Here is a 24,221-nt window from a genome sequence, read left to right on the forward strand (position 1 = left end):
TGTTTTTATTTAACTTGGTTGATTCTGGTCATCTGAAGACAGCGTTTGTGATTAAACAGCACCCTCTCTGTCCCAGACCCGACATCTACCTCTGGTTTTTTCCCGGCAACTGACAGCAAGTTCCCAGCCTCAGGTAGCTTTCTACTTCTTTCATTTCTCAAAGCTGCCTTATCTTTTCTTTCTATATGTCTTAAGGTTCTGTTTGGGCATGCCTTTGAGAGCTTTAAGGGTTTTGTCTTAAGAGCCCTGGATTGGAGTCTTTGATTTAAGTTCTGGCCAAGGATCACCCAGGAGTCAGCAGTCCTGCCGCTCCACACTGGCCCAGTTAGCAGCAGCCTGTAGGGCAGGGGCCAGGCCCGCCCCTTTCCCCGGGAGGACAGCTGAGACAGCCTAGAGAAGTGTGCGTGCTGGGAGAGGCACCTTGGGGCTCCCCAGAGGCCTAAACTCCAGAGGTTACTTTTCAAATTTAGAAAAGCACTCTGAGGTTCCGTGCTATATTCCCCGTTAGCAAAATACTGACCAGTTGGAAATGCAAAAATGACTCAAGTTTGTAAATAAGTGGAGAATGAGCTCCTGTGGCTATGTCGTCCTCTTCCTTTCCAGTGTCCGGATGTTAGCCCATGGGATTTGGAATAGGGTCACATAAATGCAGGAGTGTTAGGTTTGTCTCTAGGTTTGTCCAAGCAAGTGAGTTAAGGGATTTTCTGAACAAAAGTGCTAGGATTTCCAACAGTTCCTTTCTTTTTGACCTAACAAGACATGTGAAAGAGAAAAAGCCATTTTGTTGGCTTTCTCAGTTTGAAAAGTTTCACCTATGGATGTACGGGTCCAGAGTCCAGAGATGTGATCTCCCCAGATGCATCTGAGCAGCCAGAGGTCAGACACAGAGTTTTGAGATGTGGTCACCCTGATGACCACTTCTTGAGCCAAACAGTTGTCATCGTGTGTGTGGGTACAAAAGAACCAGGGAGACAAAACTTGCATTCAGCCGCACAGCCTCCGCAGAACCTCTTTTAAGACTGTAGGATCCTTCCTTTCCTCCGACATGGTCCTCAGGTGGTCACAAACGTGCTACTCGGTTCGAGACAGATGTTTTGAGACGAGGTAACCTGAGTGTCACCCAGCTGTGGTGGTTTTAGGTGTGGTGCAACCCAGATTTCATAGGAATCGGGTTTAGTATATGGTGAGAAATGAAAGAAACTGAGGTGAAAAGGGAGGAACTCCCCAACACAAGAATTCAAATGACAGCTCTGACAGGAAGCCTCATTTCAAGAGAAATGAGGGGAAGTAATAGCAAAATGTTGAAAGGATTCAGTGATCTTCAGAGCTTCCATTCAGGCAAATTGAGACCAAAATAGATAGAAAAATGCCTCATAATTTCCCTAGTAACTTGGACCTCTGGTTTTCTGTGAGAAGGCTGTTTTAACGGGGGCTTGTGCTGTTGAGAGAGAAGTACACTTAGTGTAAAGGCTGAGGGAATAAATGTACAGATTAGGGAAAATCCAACCAGACAAGTTATTTTTAGGCCCTTAAAATTCAGACTTAATCTGAATTATTTTATTTTTCTCCTTGCAATGTTAACTGAACTAGTCAAGCAAACAACAATCAGCTTTATCCTGATTTTCCTCTTTGTTTTTTCGTCTACCATATTATTTGATCATTTGAATGTTTTGAGGAATATAAACAATTTCCCATCACCTAAGTAAAGAATGAAAGATTTAGAATGTAGGCTAACCAGACCACTAGAGCTCAGAAAAGCCAGTGTCTTGTGGGGAGGAACATTGCCCTTTTTTTCCTTTGTGTTTCTTTATTTGTAGTTAGTCTTTGTCTGAAAACTTAACATTTATTGTCCATTTGATTATAATCTCTTTGGGAGCACCAGAATCATGAGACCTGTCTCATTTTCAGACTCCCACAGCAAGATGATTTCTTAGAATGCATTTCCCAAAACATGTATATATCACAGGCGGTAATTTGTACTTGTTTCAGCTTGGAGTTGTGTAGCTGTGGTTCCTGTCAGCAGGATGGCATCCATTGTTAGGCTGGTTCTGCATTATATTGATGAGCTCTTCCTTCTAGACTCCAAGGACACTGGTTTTCCTTTGCAGAATATATCTTGAGTCAGTGTGAAACTTTCAGCGTTAAATCTGTTGTAGACGTCTCCTTTGTACGGCTGAAGGGAATTTTCAACTTACCCAGCCTTCTTGTGTATAACAAATAACATTCTGTGTTCCCAGATGCCTTGTGCGCATTGGTGTTGTTTATTTTGTTTTGGGAGTCCTAGGGACCTCTAGATCTTTCTGCTTCTCCTAGAAGCTGTGCAGTAGATTTCTAGAACGCCCATTGTGTTGAATGATGATTTATGTTCATCACAGGGTCTATAATTTGAGGTTGTTGTGATCATCTGTTTCCAAATGTGCTATTATAGTCAGAAAAATCTCCCTTATAAGTGTTTGTATCCTCCCCCTTGCCATCACCTTATGACCAGACAGTCCCTTGGCCTACTGAATTAGAAACAATGAAGATTAAAGTAAAAAGTCATCCAGCCACATCTGACTAGCAGAAAGCAGAGACTCTTGAAATAGCCTGTCATTTTTAAGTTAAAGTGTCCTACTTTTGGTAATGTTTTCATTTTAAAATGTGAAAAAGAATGACATTTGGCTGTCAGAGATAACATTTCTGACATTTTTGCGTTTATATATTTGTGGTTTTAGGTTTGGTTATGAAGTTGGTTTCAGGTATCTTAGAGCATTAATACAGAATTTATAGAAGTAAAAGTTATTTCTTTTAAGTATATAGATTTAAGATTTTTGCTGCTTGGTGTACTAAATTCATAAGAGTTTCTGTAGTCTAAATCACCAAACTTACCTCTGTTTTATCTATTTTTTTTAAGTAACTGGGACTGTCCCAGTTTTAGTCTTAAAGTCTGATATCCCAGGAAACTCCTCAGGCCCAGGCAGCTGGAACATCTGGTCACCCTACTCTGTAGCCATCTTCTGGTTCATGAGCTTCCCCTCGGGCCATGACTCTTAGAGCCAATGTCTACATTTGTGTCAAATTGGATCAGTCACCTTCTCCGTCCTTGGGATTCTGAATGCTGAGCTGAGAGAAGCACACTGAGACTAGGAGCTGTTTGCGGCGGTACTATGTTAAAGGCAGCCCTTTAGAGCAGTTACATATTGATTGTACTTTAAAATCCCAGGGGAAACTTAAAATATACTGCTGAATAGGCCTTGACCCCCAAAACTGCTTTAATTGGTTTGGGATGGGGCCTGGGTATGGTACTTTAAAGCAATCTTATCCAGTGGTTCTAAGATGTAGCCAGAGTCGAATCCACTGCTTTAAAAAAAAAGATACACAAACTCCCCAGGCTCCCAGTATTGAGGCCTCTGGAATTGCCTTGATTTCTGCCCTTTCTGAAGCTTGCTAGTTCAGCAGTTTCTTGGATTCCATAAAATACTTGAATTTGTGCCCTTACAACTGTTTACGTGCATTTACATAGTATTTACAACCTTTACATAGCATTTAGGTTGTATTAACTATTATCAGTAATCTAGAGATGATTTAAAATACACAGGAAGATGTGCATAGGTTATATGAAAATCCAGCACCACTTTGTATCAGGGACTTGATCATATGCAGATTTTGGTATCTGTTGTGGTCCTGGAACAGGTCACCTGTGGATACCGAGGGATGATTGTACGTAAATGTTATATGTAAGTTAAAAAACAAGCACATATGGTACATTTTCACTGTGTGTGCGCACAGATACATACACACAGTTAACAAAAATTTTACTAGGACATTGACCTGTACTACCATTATTACTGATTTTTATTGATCTTTCTCTACTTCCTACATTTCTTTAATGATTATGTTATTAAAAATAGAAAAATTATGTCCAAAATTGGTAGCCAGTATATGTAAAAAACCATTCTCTTGATTTCATAATATTCTGAAGAGCTCACGATAGTTTTTACAGTTGTATTAGTTGTTTCCCACAGGTGTGTATAATGTTGAGAAAGAAATGGGATGTGTGTATGTAGCTACCATCCTGTGATGGAGGCTGGATGATCTTTGCCTGACTCTGAGTTTATTATTAACAGTTGAAATGTATCCATGAATTGGGTGCATGAGGGAAGAAACTTCTATTGTGTACTTTTAAAATTCTTGGCATAACTACAGATGTGTGCTTTGATTATAAATATTGTAGACAGTCATAAATTTATACTTGAACTTGTTTGTTAGTATTACTAGGCTTTACTACCATACTGGAAAATTAAGATACAAACCCTATTTATGATAACCCACAGAAAGTCTCTCTTATGGGTTAAAAGCTATAATCAAAGCCTTTATGTGAATAGTTACATTTTGGAAGAGAAGGAATAATTTAAACTTTGGGAATACATTGATCATTCTTATTTCGCTATGAGCATTGCCTGTTTCTTAGGTTAAATATATTCATATACATGTGATTAAGAGTATACATAAAACCAAATTTTGTCATGATTTGTTTGACAGAAAATTTTAATAAAGCTGATTAATTTTGATACAGTATTAAATATGAGGTATGAGACTAGATGGTTTACATTCATGTAACTTAATTCTCTTAACAGCCATTCAAGGTATGTAACTATTCCCATTACAAGGCGGATGCAGATAAGTAATTTGCTTATAAGTTAATTATCTTTCATCATCACCTTTATTTTAAAAATACATAGTTAGAATCTAATCCTCTAAATCCTATGATTGATTTATACATTTATTTGGCACTATTTTTTTTTGTGGAATATGCATTGTAGGTGATCATAAACTCTCTGAGTATGTATTACTGTATTCTAATGTAAGTAGAATTTGAGGTTATTGCTTTTGAGTCTTTGCTCATAATTCTGAAATGTGTACTACCACAAATTTATTGCAACTATTAATAAAAAATTGGTCAGACTTCTGAAGAACTCCATTAAGCATCAGATACAGTGGTTCAAATTCACTATTTCAAAATATCAAATGTAATATTAAAATATAACATGGGGAAAGTAAAGTATAAAACATTAAATTACACATGCATTTTAAAAAAATATTAATGGCATGAGCTATCTTCTTCTATTTTGTTTTATTAGAACTTGCATTTCCAAAAAAACTCTCCCTATAATTTTGTTGCAGCTAGTCTGTGGGATGCATTTTTTAAATCCCTAGTGTTCCATCATTAGATAAGCTTGCAAAATCCTGGGTTAAGTGAAATTAAACAAGTTATCTGGTGTGGGACTTCAGAGAATTTTTAAATGGCTGATATACTCTGTAAATCACCCAAAGAAAACTATAGTATGCACCATTTCTCAAATGTATTTTTTCACAGAATCCTATTTAAAGGGAACATACCCTGGGACTTGAGTCCTGTGAAACACTGAGAAAGAGTTATGACATCTGGACCTGCTAGAGTGGAAATAATGAAAATGGCTTTATTTTTGGCAACTAGAATGTGGTCTCAGGTGACACTGCCATTCCCAAATGGGCAGATATTTCTCAGCAATAACTATTGCACATACAGACTCTATGTATATACCTGTGGGTTTGCTGTCTAAATATGTGACTTGAATTTGAAGACCAGTTGAATGAGGAGTCTATTAGTATATGTGTAATAACATTTGATTCACAAAACAAAACAATACAGTATTTAATATGGTCCTTAAACTTATATTGGATTAACATATCTCAGTAAAAAATTACCTTATAATATCTTTATTTAGCAGTAGCAGAAATATTTTTAATCAAAATTCAGCATCAAAAATGACAAGCACAGAGGACGTTGAGGGCAGTGAAACTAATCTGTGTGATACTGTGATGGTGAATATGTGTCATTATACGTTTGTCAAAACCCATGGAATGCACACCACCAAGAGCGAACCCTAGTGTAAGCTGAGGGCTTTGGATGATAATGGTGCATCAGTGCAGGTTTATCAGTTATAGCAAATGTACTATTCTGGTGTGGAATGTTGATAGTGGGGGAGGCTGTGTATGTGTGGTTATGGGAAATACACCTTCCACTCAATTTTGCTGTGAACCTAAAACTGCTCTAAAAAATAGTGTATAAAAAAAGTGACAAGCGTATACATTTTCAAAACATGAAGGAGAACCTCTTCTCTCTTCTAATGGAGGCATAAGTTGAATGAAGATGAAAGAACAATGTAGATACAGAATCTGGTGGATCTAGACAAGTTTTATACTCTAAGCACATTTTACATAAAAATAGGGCAGTAAAATGTTTTGCCCATGGATGGACAATCACAGCACTGCTGACACCAAATATCTCAATGGCCAGAAATTCCTCAGATGTATTTCCTTTCTCATATAGCTATTTCCTACAGGTAGGAAAGCCAGCTTTTGTTTCAGAGAGGAGCAAATATGCAAAAAATAATAATAATCCCTAAAATAGTACTGATAACCAAGTTTGACAATTTTTACTGAAGTATAGTTGATTTATAATATTGTGTTAGTTTCAGATTACAGCAAAGTGATTCACTTACACATTTTTTTTCAGACTCTTTTCCATAATGGATTATTGTAAGATACTGAATATAGTTTCCTGTGCTATACAGTAAATCTTGTTGCTTATGTGTTTGACATGTCTTGAAATTAAAATTTATTTTAATGGATTTGCAGCTTTTAATTAGGAGTACAAGTTTTTCTTACAGCCCTTGAGTTAGGAATAGAAGTGGAAAGGGTAATGTGGAGGGTGTGATAATGAGTTTAAATGAAAGATCAATGAAGGTTTGGAGACTGGACAAAGCCCATGAAATCTAGAAAAGATTTTTGCGTTCTACCTGATTGAGTCATTCCAGATTGTAAGTCTCAGGTACAAATGTTGGCATTTGAAGATGTGTGTCCATCTGTTTTCATTTTCATTCTGTCCTCATTTAAAAAGTTGTCGAGGTATGATTGACATACAATATTGTATTAGTTTCAGGTGTACAACATCGTGATTTGTCATTCAGATAACGTGAGAAATGATCACCGCAATGAGTCTAGTTATCATCTGTCACCACACAAAATTAGTGCAATATCATTGACTGTATTCCCCATGCAGTACTTTATACCTCTGTAAGGTGTTTATTTTGTGACTAGAAGTTTGTACCTCTTAATCCCCTTCATTCATTACGCACTCCACACACACACCTCTCTCCCCTTTGACAACCACCTGTCTGTTCTCTGTATCTGTGATTCTAGGTCTTGTTCTGCCTTTTGTTTGTTTGTTTTGTGTGTTTGTTTTTAGTTAATTTCCAGATTCAAGGTGTTTGGTTACCTAAGTGTGTATTATTTCCATTTTTTAAATTCTAGCACTGGTCCTAATCTCAGGGAAATTGTTAAATGACCAGCCCCCCCCAAAAAAAAATCAGATTGTCCCAAATCTTCCTAACTCAGCCACACAAATTCATCAACTTAAGCCTTTTTAACACCTAGGTTCTTCATGGAGAGATCAAGGTATTGGGGCACAACACACAAGAAAGAATTACTCCAATCAGTTATCCTGCCTTTCCCTGTATCCCAAGGATGCCCTTATGATTTGAGGGTTCTTTCTTGGAATACCTTTGGCCAGGGATGGCTGTGATGATAAGGACCTCTCTAAGACTTTGGCTTACTGCCACTGTGCTTTCACCTTGACTTCAGTTCTATCGAAGTGTCATGTAAAAAGCAACAGATACATGCAGTGACCGTCTTCTGAAACCATTGCTACCCTGTGCATTTGTCGTCAATAGCAGGCTTTTCACTGGCTTATTTCTCCTTAGATTCTCATTACCTCGTCACTCAACTTAGACCATCAGTATCTGATGCTTACATCATGTTTGCTCAATGGTTTCTCTATAATCCTTGGTAAAGCAAAGTTTATTGTAACTCCAAGGCAGCATTTTTGGGGGTCTTTTTTGGTTAGCAATAGCTGACAAAAAGCAAAATTAATTTTTTTAATAAACAGTCTTTTAATAATTAGCCATCTTTAATTTTTCTCATTATCTTATCCCTTAAGATAAGAAAAACACAAGAAATGGAATAAATGCAATAAGGAAGATTACTTAGTACAGGCATACCTCAAAGATACTGCAGATTCACTTCCAGATCACTTCAGTAAAGTGAATATCACAATAAAGTGAGTCACACAATGTTTTTGGTTTCCCAACGCACATAAAAATTATGTTTACACTAATCTGTTGTCTGTTGAGCGTGTAATAGCATTATATCTAAAAAAAAGTATATATTAATTAAAAATACTTTACTGCTAAAAAATGCTAGCCATCATTTGAGCCTTCATCAAGTCATAGTCGTTTTGCTGATTGAGGGTTCTTGCCTGGATTTTGATGATTTCTGACTGATCAGTGGCTGAAGTTTGGGGTGGCTCTGGCAGTTTCTTAAAATAAGACAACAATGAAGTTTTCCTCATGGATTGATGCTTCCTTTCATGAACAATTTCTCTGTAGCATGCAATGCTGTTTGATAACATTTTACCTACAGTGGAAGTTCTTTTAAAGTTGGAGTCAGTCCTCTCCAAATCTGCTGTTGCTTTCTCAACCAAGTTTATGTAATATTCTAAATCCTTTGTTGTCATTTCAACAATCTTCACAGCCTCTTGACCAAGAGTAGATTCCATCTCAAGAAACCACTTTCTTTGCTCAGCCATAAGAAGCAACTCCTCATTCATTAAAGTTTTATCTTGAAATAGCAGCAATTCAGTCCCATCTTCAGGCTCCATTTCTAATTCTAGTTCTCTTGATATTTCTACCCCATCTGCACTTACTTCCTCCACTGAAGTCTTGAACCCTTCAGAGTCATCCATGAGGGTAGGAATCAACTTTTTCCAAAATCCTGTTACTGTTGATATTTTAGCATTAAAAGATTCTTCCCATGAATCATGAGTGTTCTTAATGGCATCTAGAATGGTGACTCTCTTTCAGAAAGTCTTCAATTTATATTGTCCAGATACATCAGAGGACTCACTGTCTATGGCAGCCGTAGCCTTATGAAATGTATTTCTTAAATAATGAAACTTGAAAGTTGAAATGACTTCTTGATCTGTGGGCTGCAGAATGGATGCTGTGTTAGAGGCATGAAAACAACATTCATCTCACTGGACATCTCCATCAAAGCTCTTAGGTGACCATGTGCATTTTCAGTCAGCAGTCATATTTTGAAACGAATCTTTTTCTGAGAATAAAGTCTCAACATTTGGCTTAAAATATTCAGTAAACCATGTTGTCAACCCATGTGCTGCCACCCAGGCTTTGTTGTTCCATTTATAGAGGACAGGCAGAGTAGTTTAGCATAATTCTTAGGGGCTTAGGATTTTCAGAATGGTAAATGAGCACTGGCTTTAATTCCGGTCACCAGCTGCATTAGCCTTGAACAAGAGAATTAGCCTGTCCTGGGAAGCTTTGAAGCCAGGCGGTGACTTCTCCTCTTTAGCTATGAAAGTCCTAGATGACTATTCTTCCAGCAGAAGGTTGTTCCATCTGCATTGAAAATCTGTTGTTTAGTGTAGCCACCTTCATTAATTCTCTGAGCTAGGTCATCTGGATAACTTGCTGCGGCTTCCTTATTATCAGCACGTGCTGCTTCACTTTGCACTGTTATGTATGGAGACGGCTTCTTTTCCTAAGCCTCATGAACCAACCTCTGGGAGCTTCAAACTTTTCTTCTGCAGCTTCTTAGCTTTCTTGGCTTCATGGACTGGAAGAGAGTTAGGGCCTCTTGATTAGTCTGTTTTTTAAGGGAATGTTGTGGCTGATTTGATCTTCTGTCCAGACCAGTCAGACTTTCTCCATATCAGCAATAAGGCTGTTTCACTTTCTCATCATTCATGTGCTCACTCGTGAAGCACTTATAATTTCCTTTGAGAAATTTTCCTTCACAGCTTCAGTAGCGGGCACAAGAGGCCTAGCTTTCAGCTGGTCTCTGCTTTCCCCATGCCTTCCTTGCTCAGCTGAATCATTTCTAGCTTTTGGTTTGAAGTAAGCCTTCCTTTCACTTGGACACTTAGAAGCCATTGTAGGGTTATTAGTAACCTAATTTTGATATCGTGTGTCTCAGGGAATAGGGAGGCCCAAGGAGGGGGAGAGAGACAGAGATTGGTTAGTTGGTGGAGCAGTCAGAACACATGCAACATTTATTGGTTAAGTACGCCGTCTTAGATGGGCACGGTTCACGGTACCCCCAAAACAATTACAATAGTGACATCAAGATCGCTGATCACAGACCACCACAAAACATGTAATAATAGTGAAAAAGTTTGAAATCTTGTGAGAATTATCAAAATGTGACACAGGAGACAAAGTGAGCAAATACTGTTGGAAAAATGACTCTGATAGACCTGTTGGATGCAGGGTGGCCACAAACTCTCAATTTACTTAAAAAAAAAAAACCTGTAAAGCACTATAAGACAAGGTATGCCTGTAATAAGTTTAGGAACATAAATCTATAACAAAGATTTGTGAGAAATTAGTAAATTTCCTCAGTATTAACCAGCTACTCAATTCAGGAGCTTGAAATTCCTTTGAAGGCTAGTACAGAAGGCTCAGGTGTGCTTTCTTTCTGGCTCAGTGGTTCTCGGGGAAAGTCCTGTTGGCATGTGGGTAGGAAGTGACTTCTTTTGCAGAATGTCTGATTACTGCAGAACATTTCATCCCCCACATGCAGTAAGCTCTCTTCAGGCATTCTGACAACCAGAAAGCCACTCCTTGCAACATAGTTCCTGATGGCCCCCTAGGAAACACAGTACTGCTCCAGGTGAGAAACTTCACTCTAGTGGAGTTGTACTGATCTAATTCATAAGACAATTAACTCTGAAAAAATAGTGTTGTAGAAACTGGTGAATGTTTCATGAATCAGAATGCCAGTCCTTTGACTGAGAATTCACTATACTTTGTTTCTGGGTGCCAGTAGTGATTATATCTTGTCCTCATGAAGACCAGACCCATTTCCCTCTCTGCATGGTCCCTTTATCGCCCACCGAAACTCTTACTGACAGAAGGAAGGTTCCTAAGAGTCCTTTAGATGTCTTGAATGCTAAAGCCTCTAGACAATCTGCTAGGAAAGTCTAGTTCACTTTTTAAAATAGCACATGAGAATAAAATTAGCTTATTATTTAACAGATGGAATCATTTTAACAGTCCCAATGACAAAAGTTTAATTAGTATTTAAGATCAAAATTTTAATAGGGAGGATAAATCTAAGTAAAAGAGTAGGATGTCATAGTATCTTAAAAACAGTAAGTGTCGTAGGAGACACAGGTTCAAAGCCTGGTGCTGATTATACATGGATGCCTGGGTGGCCTGAATTTTATCACCACTTCAGCAGCCCTCAGTTTTCTCATATATAAAATGAAGGATTTATATGTTATCAGTTAGACCTAAAATTCAATCTTTCTGTAATGTCCAGTTAATCTGCACAAAAACAAATAGCAACAGCACCTAAATTGAAAATAAGTATCTCCAGAATTATATGTCATAATTGTCAAAAAATGAGATTTGATCCAGGCAAGATGGCCAACAGACTCTTGCTTTTATAATATCACAGCTGTATTAAAGAAAAGCTAATTTACATAATGTTAACTCCTAGTGAAGTTCTGGGTAAGGTAGCAATGACTTCATTTTTATTTTGGGGTCAAATTTCTTGAGAAAGTTGCAGTATGATTATATGGATTACTGTGGATTTATTCAGCCCCTTAGCTGTGTTGAATTGTGATACACAGTACAGAAAATCGCATGGAGTCTAGACATTATTTAATACCACATGCTGCCAAATCGTGCTAAAGGCCCCTTTCGCTGCTTCTGAGTTGTGTTTGGAGGGTGACTTAATTCAAAATGGAAGACAAGTGAAGCATTATATGAAGTCTTATCTCTTTTTGCTCCCCTAGTAAAATGGATTAATAGTTCTTATCCCAGGAAAGGCTGACAAAATGTAGCACCTTCCAACAGTGTGTCTATGCTCATTTTCTTAGCTTGAATTCTTCCTGGCATCGTTAATGAATTCCAGGGAAGAAGAACTTTTTTGCTGATTAACCTAAGGTGTATATAACGTTCCAAAGAAGCCATGTTTAAATGAACTTACTTACTTCGTTCATCTGTCTCCTATGCCTTTTGGAATCCTACTTTATACCAGGCAATGTGGGAAGGGATTAAAATAAATGTGAACTGACACATGCAGGGTCATGCAGGGTAATGTGAAAAACAGACATTCAAACAAATGATTGCAATTCAATATAATTGTTATGGTAGAAAAAGGTGCAATAGTAGAATAAGAAATGGGGATAAGACCACAGTCTGCCTGGATGATTGGGGAATATTTCACAGAGAAGGCACTTGAGACTTCAGGGAAAATCAGAGGGTACACTGGAATTTGGTCTTACAGATTAAGAGCAGGTGGGTGGGGAGAGTGTTTCAGGAAGAGGCACCGCAAGGATGAAGGCGTGGAGGATGGAGAGCCTGGGGTATGGGAGGCACTAGAAGCATTTGGGGGCTTTGTAGGTTTTATGGTCGAGGAAGCTGAGACAGAGCAGACCATGGAAGTCACACTATAAATCTCTGCATTTCATGCTGAAATGCTGAGGTTCAATCATGTCGCACTTGCTTCCTGATACAGAGTTAATTTAACCTCAGGGTTAAACATGAACATGTTATTGGATACTTGAACTTGCTGGACACCAAAGCATTGTCTTCCTTGAGCAGCAATTCAACTCATCTTAAGTAATGTGAAATTTTTATTGACACACGTATATAGTAAGAATTAGAAAACAAGCATCGTGTATTGCAGAGATTAAACATTACATGTCAGAGAAGTTTCCCTAATGAAGGTGATGTTGAGGGCTACGTGCCCAGAACCTCAGTGGGTTTTTTGCCTTTGCTTTCCTTGGTCGTGAGGGCCTCTTTAGCACAAGAGCTCATGAAGGTTTCCTGGCCTGTGACACATTATGAGGTTTCAAAAACAAGTGATGGGGAAAAAGTGGACAAAGCTATTATTTACAATGAAATGGAGTTTAACTTTTTTTTTCTTACAACAATAAGAAATATTCCCAGCAAAATAATTAAACTTTGTTGTTGGTATCGGCAGCCTTGTTCATTATACTACTGCATCGTGCTTATCAAGCTTAAGGAGTAGAGTGAAAGGATTCTTCTTCGTTGTGTGAGACAATCCAACAGAGTTTCATATTGCTCTTTAGAACCTGAGAATTAAGGTAGCCCTGAGGGAAGACATATGCCCCTAAACAGATCTTCCAGGAGACATGAGGAGTTGATGACTGAAATCTAAGCAGTTTTGTCATGTTGAAAACTGATATTTTGTATCATATTCTGGCACTGTTATAAAATTGCAAGTAGTTAAATAAAACATTACCTTAACATGAAACCAAGAGAGATAGGCCACAATAATGATTATTTTCTTTTGAGTCTCTCTTGTTCGTGGCCCACGTGGACTTTATTTTTTTAGGGAATGATTGAAAATCTTTTTTATTTAAAAATGATTACTTGAAAGGAATTCAGTAACAAATGTCACCTGTTAAGCTGAATGCAAAATTACTTAACTTAATTGAAGAAGTGATAACACAAAAGTGAACACAAAATCACTTTACTCAGTATATTTTCAACAAACCAGTAAGGAAAAATATTTGGTAATTTAAAATATATCAGCTATTTAAATTTCTAGTTCCTTAAGAGAAGCCTGAAAGCCTTTATTTGTAAAGTGGATGCGATAATAATGTTAATGAAAATTCTGCTTTCTATTCCTATTTCACACCCTTGAAATCTCTTTGACTCTGGCCAAGGTGCTTAGTCTCACCTCCTTTCCATTTTGAGAAGGCTATAAAAATATCTATCTTCTTAGTCTATAATTCAATGAGATAACGCCTATAAACCAGAATATTTTGTGCAAATGTAAGGTGGTGTTATTATTCTGTTAGTGGCCATAAGTAGCCCCTCACAGAGTATGGTAATTTTCCTTTTCCTTTTGTGGATTTAAATAACCAGTTTCACGTAGGCAAGCTTGTCATGCTTTCGATAGTTTTGTCCGTATCTTGAAATTGAATTTTAGTTCACACTGTTTCCTGCTTTCATGTTGCCTTTTCATGATTTTGTAGTTGTCATATTCTTCCAATTCAGAAAATTAATGTCACAAGATAAAGTAATACAAAGGTATTGCAATCACGTTTCCCCCCAAGTTAAAAAATAGAGGCGAGAAAGAGAAGAGTCACGTTACTACTACCCAAATACAACTGCTACTTCCTGCCAGTCGTTCTTCCCATTTACTATGATGGTATATTTATAGAATGTTTCATGTAATATTATAGCATAAAGGTTTTTCTAGGTAGTGCTGCCCTTCCTTCTCCCTCCTCATTGTGTGAATTGGGGGGTTAGCAAGCCTCTCCTGCAAAGGACCAGATGGTAACTATTTTATTTCAGGCTTACAGGCCGTTGGGTCTGTCACATCACTCAACTCTGTTGTTGCAGCGGCCACAGACAGTATGTGAATGAATAAGTGTTGCTGTGTTTCTGTAAGAGTTGAGTAACAGATGCAGGCTCAGGGTTAGATTTGGCCTGTGGGTCCATAATTTGCTAACCTCTCAAGAAAATGATTACAAGTTATTTTATTATTTAACTGTGAAATTGTTGGGTTTTTTTAGAGTTATTTTATATTTCTTTCTTGTTTGTTATTTTTTTGAACAGTGATATGAATATAGATCTTTTATTCTGTTTTTTGGTAGGGGAAGGTAATTAGGTTTATTTATTTGATGATGATGATGATGATGATGATGATGGAGGTACTGGGGATTGAACCCAGGACCTTGTGCATGCTAAGCATGCGCTCTACCACTTGAGCTATACCCTCTCCCTTGTTTTACATTTCTTTCTTCCTCAACTCGAATTTGTCTTAAATCATCATTTTTAATGTTGGGCTGATTTTTTTTTCTTTATTTTGGTAGTTACTCTCTAAGAACAAAATGATCACCACAATAAGTCTGGTAACCGTGAGTCACTGTACAAAGTTGCAAGATTTTTTTTTCTCGTGATGAGAACTTTTTAAAGATCTACTTTTTTAGCAACTTTCAACTTTACAATACAATGTTATTGACTGTAGTCACTATGCTGTACATTACATCTCCGTAACTTCATTTATATCTGGAATTCTGTAGGGCTTGATCCCCTTCATTCATTTTGTTTTCCCTCTAACAGCCCTCCCTTCAGGCAACCATCTGTATCTATGAGTCTTATTTTGTTTTGTTTCTTCATTTGTCTTGTGTTTTAGAATGCATGTGTGATATGTATTGTATGACAAACCATACGGTATTTGTCTTTCTCTGTGGGACTTATTTTACTTAGCATAATAACCTCAGAGTTCATTCATGTTGTCACAAATGGCAAGATTTCATTCTTTTTTATGGCTGAGTAGTATTTCATTGTATGTATAATACATCTTTTTATATCCATTCATCCCAGTGCACACTTAGATTGTATCCGTATTTGGCTGTTGTAAATAATGCCTCAGTGATCATAGGGAAGCATATATCTTTTTGAATGACTGTGTTTGTTTATTTTGAAAAAAATACCTGAAAGTGGGATTCTGGACTGTATGATAGTTCTGTTTTCAATGTTTTGAGGAACTCCACGGTGGCTGCACCAATTTATATACCCACCCATAGTGTGCTGTGGTTCTGTTTTCTCCACATCCTTGCCAGAGCTTATTTTTTGTCTTTATAATAGCCATTCTGATGGGTGTGAGGAATCGACTTAACAGTTCCCTGATGTTTGGGTGATGTTGGACATCTTTTCATATTCCTGTTGACCATCTGTATATCTTCTTTGAAGAAATGTTGTCTTGTGAATAGATTTTTTTAATTGGATTATTTGCTTTTGTTATTGTTGTTGAATTGTATGAGTTCTTCATAATTTTGGGTATTAACCCTTGATTGGAATATGGTTTGCAAATATCTTCTCCCCTTAAGTAGGTTGCCTTTTAATTTTTTGATCTGTTTCATTTTACATACCCAGTATCTCCATTAGTTTTTTTCCACATGATGACCCATTTCTGTATCCTATCTAAATATCTTCCTTTATCTCTTCAAAGACATTTATTACACTTATTTTAAGTTCTTCATCTGTCTTGTGTATTAACTGCTTTCTCTGTTTTAATTCTTTCAATTTCTTGAATTTTTAAAATAGAATTTGTGTTTAAATGCCTCATTATTTTTCCTCATGAGATCATTTCCCTAGGGTCTTAGTAATGCGTTCTTGGGCAAAAAAATACTGGCAAAATACTAGATTGCATCCCTCCTGGAAGGTTTCAGAAGGGGAACATGTTTCAGGGAGAAGAGTCTTTGGTATTGCCGTCCATCAGGAGGGACCCCTCCCATGTCCTTCCTTCTGCTGTATCAACTTGACCTAGGAAGTTTCCTTACACCTGAGTTCAGTCACTGCTCTTTCCCAAATGCTGGTTCTATGAGTTGTAATTATCTGGTCCTCAAGGTATTTCAGCAGAGTGGAAATGCTCAGGGTCCACAGTGGGCCTACACTTGTTCTTATCCACTCCCTCACTGGTCAGGACACTGCTCTCAAGTGACTTCCAGGCTACTGCTAGCTTGATACGACTGTGGATTTTATTTTATGTTATGTATGTATGAATGTACATACATATGTATTGATGTTTTCATCCCTCAGAGCCAGTGGAGTGCTCAACAGTGTGATACAGTGATGTAAGGGGGCAATAAAGAATGAATAGAAAACTTGCTGTGCTGTCCATTCCCAGTGTGGCTGCTAGCCTTCACACTCTGAATTTCTGTTCCTGTCCTCAGCATAGGTGCCAGGACTTGGGCTCCTTCTGTTTCACCCAGAGGATTATTGAGGTTTCTGTGATACTTCCTCATACCCATCAGTTTCCCTTTCACTTCTGTGACATCTCCAGCCTTGCACTGTGGGGGAGGAAGTTACCTAATTCCATGTCTGGTTTACCTTCTTATCAGGAGGACAAATCTAGCTGATTCTTTAAGAAAGCCTTATGAAAACTATGACTCTGCTTTTGTATATCCTGGAAATGTCCATGTTATACTTGAATGATATTTTGGCTGGGTATATTAATTTAGGACTACACTTTGTTTCCTTGGGGCTTCATATGTATAGCTTACCTGCTCTAAGACATTCTGAGAACTGATTATTTTCCCCTTTAAAGTACCTTGATTTCTCTGCTTTGATTTTTCAGATGGTTTCTTTATATGTGAAGTCTAGTAGTTCAATAGTTTTACTATTGAGTCTGGTTGTTAATTATATAGTAACTTTTCTTCTTAAAATGGCAGATTTAATCATCTTTGGTTTCTGAAGTTTCTTTGAATTAAACATTTAAAAAAATTTCTGTGGTATTTATTTTTTCTCACCTTTTAGAGACACCAATTATGCCTATGTTGAATCACCTTTGTATTACATAACATGCTATTTTCTTTAGGAATTGAGTATTTGTTCACTTCTGTTAAGTATTTCTTCTGTCCTTCTCCATTTTGCTGCTTCCAATGCAGACTTAATTTTGTGACAGCTTTATTATTTGCATCTTCTCTCAAGTTCTGCCAAATCATTTTTCATTTCCTAATCTGCTGTCTCCTCATTTCTTTCTTTAATCCCTATCTCTCTTGTGATCTCTCATTTTATAGACTTAGTATTTTCTTTAATTTCATTTGTGTTCTTAGAAATGGCTTAGGTCATGAAGTTTAATCTGTAGAAACATGTTTTCAGAGGTGTTCTTCGCCATTTGTTTTCCTTTTTCCTTTATTGCTTTTTGAAGAGTCTTAAAATATGCTGCACTTGTTTTGATTATTACTCATCTTTTAAAGTATACAACATACAAAGTTTAATATCTAAAATGAGCCTAAACCATTAGGTTCACAGAAAAAGAATACCAGTATATGTTTTCCAAATTTGATTGATGAACCTATAGAGATTAAACATAGTAATATTTTAAACTAGCATTGATTGCCATTAGGCCTCATTTTTAGCCTTTGATTTATTAATGGTATAGGAGTCTAGATACATAGCAATTTTTGTTACTCACTTATTGTCTCTGGAAACAATGGTTTATTGTTTATTTGTTTTTTTTTTTCTGATACTCTTTATGTAGATTCCAGTTTCTGACTTAACATCATTTTCCATCTTCCTAAGGAACTTTTCTTTTAATCTTTCTTGCAAGGCAGGTCTACTAGCAACACATTTTTTTTTCCATTTTTGTTTGAGAAAGTTTTTATTTCTTCTTTACTCTTAAAGGATACATTCATAGGCTACAGAATTCTAGATTGATGGGTTTTCTTTCTCTCAACTCTTAAATATTTGTCTCATTTCATTCTCTTTTTGTTGGAATGGCTTCTAAAGAGAAGTCAGATGTAATTCTTACCTCCTTTATAGGGAAGGTATCTTTTCCCTCTTGTTTCTTTCAAGATTTTTTCTTTTTTTTTTTTTTTAACATTTTTTATTGATTTATAATCATTTTACAATGTTGTGACAAGATTTTTTCTTTATCTTTTATTTTCCATAGTTTGAAAGTGGTATGCCTAGGTATAGTTGTTGTGTTTTGGTTTTGTTTTGCATTTATCCTGGTTGGTGTTTTTTTCTGAGTTTCCTGGTCTGTGGTTTGGTGTTTGACATTAATTTTGGAAAATTCTCTGTTGTTGTTTCACATATTTCTTCTGTTCCTTTCTCTCTTTCTAGTATTCCCATTACACATATTTTACATCTTTTTTAAGAGGCCCACAATTCTTCGGTATTTTGTACTGTTTGCTTTTCAGTTTCAGACCTTTTGATTAAGATGTTCTTAAATGCAGGGATTCTTTTCTTCAGCCATGTCTAGTCTACTAATAAGCCCACAAAGGCATTCTTTATTTCTGTTAGTGTTTTTGATCTCTGGTATTTCTGATTCTTTTCTTAGAATTTTCTCTGTTTACATTGCCCCTGCATGCTGTCTACATTATCTTTTTAGTGCCCTTAACATATTGATCATAGTTGCTTTAAATTCTCGATCTGATAATTCCAACATCTCTGCCATGTCTGAGTCTGATTCTGATTCTTGCTCTGTCTCTTCCAACTGTGGTTTTTGCTGTTAAGTATGTCTTGTAATTTTTTCTTGTTAAGCAGGTGTGGTGTACTATGTAAAAGGAACTGCTGTAAATAGGTCTTTAGCAATGTGGTGGTGAGGTGTGTGGGAAGGAAAAGCATTTTATAGTTCTAAGATTAAATTTTAGTCTAGTAATGAACCTATACCTCTGGGCTGTGAACTTCACACAAGCTTTTCCATCCTACTCTCTTCCCTCCCTGCTTTGAGTGGACAGGATGGCTACAGGATTCTGGCATTGGGTATATCCCTTCCCCTAGGTCTGCTAGGCTCTGATAAAACCTCAGCAGCATGGGCTTTGATTAAATTGTGTCTCCTGAGGGAAGGCCTTGTTAAGAGGAACAGAATGCTCTAGCATTTTTTAAAATGGCTCCTTTTTCTCTCCCTCTTCTGGAAGCATGAAAGGTTTAAAAAGTTGGAAAAGGTTAGCCCTGTCCTTTATTTATTGAGACTTAATTTTCTCCTTTGTATTTCCATTGTATTAAATAAATAAATGTAAATGTAAAATTGTAAAAAAAAAAATATTTAGGAGGATCTATATTTACATGCCTAACAGTAGCTCTGGGATTTTATCGCCTGTGGATATAATAAAATGTCTATTTAAAGAGCAAAAAAAAATTTTCTAATATATTTTCTAATGAGTCATTCAGGAAATATTTGTTGGGCACCTGTTGTCTGAGAAATAGCAATACCAGAGTCATAGCGACAGATAGAAGATAAATCAGACGTGAACTTAGAGTGTAAGAGAAGAAAGTCTACATAGCACGGGATAGAAAGTAGGAAACAGTGAGGGTTATTAGAAGGGTTCTTGCAAACACCTGGCTGCTCCATAGATTGCTGTGCTGTGTTTTCTGCATCATTAACTCACTAGGAGGTTGAGCCCTTTCTGTGATTCCCACAGCAACAATGTACTTACACAGACTTGGCAGCTAGGTTGCAGGTTTGGTGGAGCTGGAGACTGAAATACATCTTGTAAATAAACAGAACCTTAAATTCTGTATTAAATTTTCTTTTATTAAAATTTATTTGGCCATTCTGCTGTCTTGATAGCCATCCAGTCCTTGTGTACAAGTACCATTTTCATCAAGAAGTGGTGTGTTTTTAAGATATATTCTCAATTTTGTGCCAACAGCCAGCAAATGAGTATAATCTGTGTATCTCTAATAAGAAAAAAATACTGTTTTGGGATAAATACGGAGATTCCAAGTCTGTCGTTATTTTGCATGGGCTTCACAGATGCTCATCGTATACTGCTTATGAGGCGTGGGGCACACACAGGGCACTGCTTTTCCATGGGGATCCAATTACTTCTATATGGTCTCTTTATGTGGAACTGGTAACCTAACAACATTTATTCGTGGAATGAAAATTGGTCATATGAAAAATGGCCCATGTAAAAAGTCTTAGAATCTCAAGATATTAGACCTTGAAAGGATCATAGAGATTCTGAGCTTAATCCCTTTATGTTACAGTTGAGAAACAGAGACATAGAAAGGTCTACCAAAGGACACCTGGCTATCTTACGGGATCGAGCGATTTATAACCTCTTACAGTTCCTAAGATTTACATGCCATAAAGTGGTGGTGTGAAGTCGTAATACAGGGGTTGTAGGACAAGATTTCACCCTTGAGAATTGTTTTTAAGACCTTTAGAATTTATGTGATTTTTCCATCTCCCTAGATTGATCATTTCTGATGCTTTATAGCTGCAAGTTAATACATAACCCAGATCCAAATTGTTTCCAGAGGAGAGTGGATATCATTTCACAATACAATGTAGAATTAGATTTTAACTTAAAAATTGAAATGAAAACCCCCGTTCAGAATGAAAATCTTTTCTTTCCTAAACATCCCTAGCACATAACTGTATCTTCATAATAGCTGTCATACCTTTACTACTTATATAATTATTTACCTATTACATATCTTCTAATTGACTATAAGTACCCTGAAAGCAGAGACTACCATATCGACACCTCCCTCATGGGTTATCCCAGTGCTTTCACATAAACATTTGTTCCATAAATGTTTGATGCATTAATGAATAAATAAAAGGAATATCTACTTGCTAAATTTGAACTTACTACCTGCTTTTCCCCTTAAAAAAAATAGAATGGAGGTAAAATGGAGTGAAGACCTACACTGTGGGTGAATGACTGGCTTTTCTGGCTGATTGACGTTACCTTGTTGTCACAGGGAAGTAGCTCAACATAAATGGCACGGATTCTTTTCTCTTCATAGCTACAAGCATTTCATTCTTTCCCTTGGCCAACATGTTTTACTTTTATGATGCTCTTTTATTTCAGTGAACTTATTAACACACAGTGACTTACTGTGGGATTTTCTGTCTTTTTCACTCTGATACTGTTTATTTTTTAGGCTTGACTTGTAGTGTGGATTCACTTTAGCAGAGTCATGCAGTGAGTTTGTGGTGAAGATAATTGTAGGACTTAGTTTTTTTCATTTTACATCATTACTCCTAATTGCTGACTCTCAAATTTAGAAAGATTTCTCATACACTATCTGCAGATTCATCTTTTGGACCGTTTTCCACTGTAGATGAGCCTGTTAACATCAACCTCAGTTCTTTAAGATCATCAGGGTACAGTACAGAATGAATGAATATTTATATTTATATTTATTTATATTTTTATTTATTCAAAATTTTTTGTTACTTCTAGGTTTTGTTTGGTTTTATTTTTGTTTTTTATGGAGGTACTGGGGATTGAACCCAGGACCTTGTGCATGCTAATTAAGCACATGCTTTACCACTGAACTATACCCTCCCCCCATGAATATATTTTAAAAGTGTTATTCCACATTGGGCCTTTGCTTACTTTCATTTTTAATGGAAAAAGCTTAAAGCTCTTCAATAAACCCATTTACAGTCAGTAGTACAAAAAAATCATTAAAAAAAAGTAAAACAATTCATTATGGATGAAGTGGGGTGGTGGTATCATCCCATGTTAACATTTATAAGTTCCAACAGTTCATAATAAATCTGTAGAGTGGGGAACAGAAAATATTTTTAAATGAATAATTAATTTGCTGGAGGATCATTCATTAAGGTCCAAAGTGATTTACCAATAAGGAAATGAACAGGTAGAAGCAATATTGTATTTCATTCCTGAGAAATTACCGTTTGGCTGAGGAATAGAAAAGATCCAGAGAGCATGAGAGAAAAGTTATTAATCCTAACTATTTCATCTGGAAGAAAGATGTAGGTTACAAACAAGTGGCTGAAGCTTTTTTTTTTTTTTTTTTTCTCTTGTTAGCCACACGTCCAGAGTCTTTTAGGGGCCAGTAACATTTTGTTCTGTGGATCAGAATCAGTGTAATAAAAAGGGTGCAGCATGAGTAAGTTAGAAGTTTGTGCTGATAGCGACTAAAAAGCACAGAGCCTAATATTTCTGCCTATAAACTGTTGAGAGTGTTCTAGGTGACATTTTCACTGTCCAAATAGGTTTCCCATTTGGGAGAGAAATCTGAAGATTATTTCAAGAAAGGAAGATCGTATTTCCCACTAAGGAAGCCAAAAGTGGATATGAGTGGGTTGGATAGATATAGCCTTTTCCTGACTCCTGTTAAGAGACACTTGACCTAAGCCCAGCTCCTCCCAGGTCTCTGAAGCTTGAGGAAATGACACAAAGGTGCAGGGTCAGATAGAGATTTTTTTCTGGCACTGTTTGGTGTTGGGAATCTAACAGTAGAGCAGAAGCTAGAGTCAGCATCCTTTCCATGGCAGCGTCTGGGCTGTGGTCTGCCCTCCTCCATTCTTCCTCAAGCCTGAATTTTTTACACTTGCCACAAATGCTTTCAGTCACCAGTTTCTTTTTTCCCCTCTGTTATTCAGTGTTTCATGTAAGTATGTATATATGTACGTATGTACGTATGTATGTATGTATGTATGCATGTATGTATGTATGTATGTATGTATGTATTTACAGCTTTATTATGGTATGATTCCTATGCAGTAAACTACACATATTGCAGATGTACCACCTGATGAATTTTGATAGATAAATACACCAGTGAAACCACACCACAATCAAGATAGCTAACATTTCCATTACTCCCCAAGAGGTGCAAATTTCCAATTTCCAATTTATCCCTTTCTACGCTTTTTACCCACTGGTAACCATAAGTTTGTTCTCTATGTCTGTGAGTTTATTTCTGTTCTGTAGATAAGTTCATTTGTGTCTTTTTTTCAAGATTCTACATATAAGCTATATCATATGGTATTACTTCATTTAGAATGACAATCTCCAGGTCCATGCATGTTGCTGCTAATGGCATTATTTTATTCTTTTTTATGGCTGAGTAGTATTCCATTGTGTTTGTATGTGTGTTTTTGTGTATATAAAACTTTTCTCTCATATATATATATATCTCACATCTTTATCCAGTTATCTATTGTAGTGCTGCTGTGAACACTGAGGTACACATGCCCAGTTTCTGATTAGAGTAACCAGAGTTCCCCCCACCCCCACTGATTTATCTGTATTATATTTGCTTCATCAATAAAGTGGAGATTAAAAATTTCACCTATAATATTTGTATTGAGGATTAAATGAGATAATGTGAAAAGTGCTTGAGCCTTGGCTCATTGTGGGTGCCCAGCAGTGTTGGCTGTTATCATTTTCATCAGTACATCAATGTAGTTGGTATCCATTAGATTCTGCCCCAAAATATTTTGTCTTGGACAAATGAATTTTTACCTGTTTAGTGCAATGGAGCTAGACCAAATGATCTTTTATAGCTTCCTCTATTCATTTTCTAAAGGCTGCTTATTCCTCTGGGGGCAGCAGGAGCTTCTGGATTCTTGTTTAGAATGTGGATGGAGTTCTCAAAATAGCCTTGGCAAATTCGTTGCATAAGAAGATGCTATTAGAAATGCCATAAATACAGATCACAGAGTAATTTTAGAAATACGAAATCAATGTTTTAGGTCAAAGTTGAGGAAATTTTATGATTGAGTTTAGAATTACATTTCAGTAGATTTGAAACAAATAGCCTCTTTGTGGCTGCTTTGGGTGGCTTGGCCAAGGTCCTCCTTTTTTCTGGGGAAAAAAACTGAGTCCAGGAAATGACTAAGGACTCTTTCTC

At 36.8% G+C, this 24,221-nt stretch overlaps 1 protein-coding gene and 1 non-coding gene across 4 annotated transcripts in view; one reads left to right on the forward strand and one right to left on the reverse strand.

Annotated features, from left to right (window-relative positions):
- The window catches only part of LOC105084198 (uncharacterized), a 987,172-nt gene that overhangs the window by 540,949 nt on the left and 422,002 nt on the right, over positions 1-24,221 (forward strand). The window lies entirely within an intron of this gene.
- TRNAI-AAU (transfer RNA isoleucine (anticodon AAU)) lies at positions 21,826-21,902 on the reverse strand. The gene is given in 2 exon segments: positions 21,826-21,861; positions 21,866-21,902. It is a non-coding gene; the product is annotated as a tRNA-Ile (tRNA).

The sequence above is a fragment of the Camelus bactrianus genome, chromosome 20, assembly GCF_048773025.1.
Source record: "Camelus bactrianus isolate YW-2024 breed Bactrian camel chromosome 20, ASM4877302v1, whole genome shotgun sequence".
NCBI lineage: Eukaryota > Metazoa > Chordata > Mammalia > Artiodactyla > Camelidae > Camelus > Camelus bactrianus.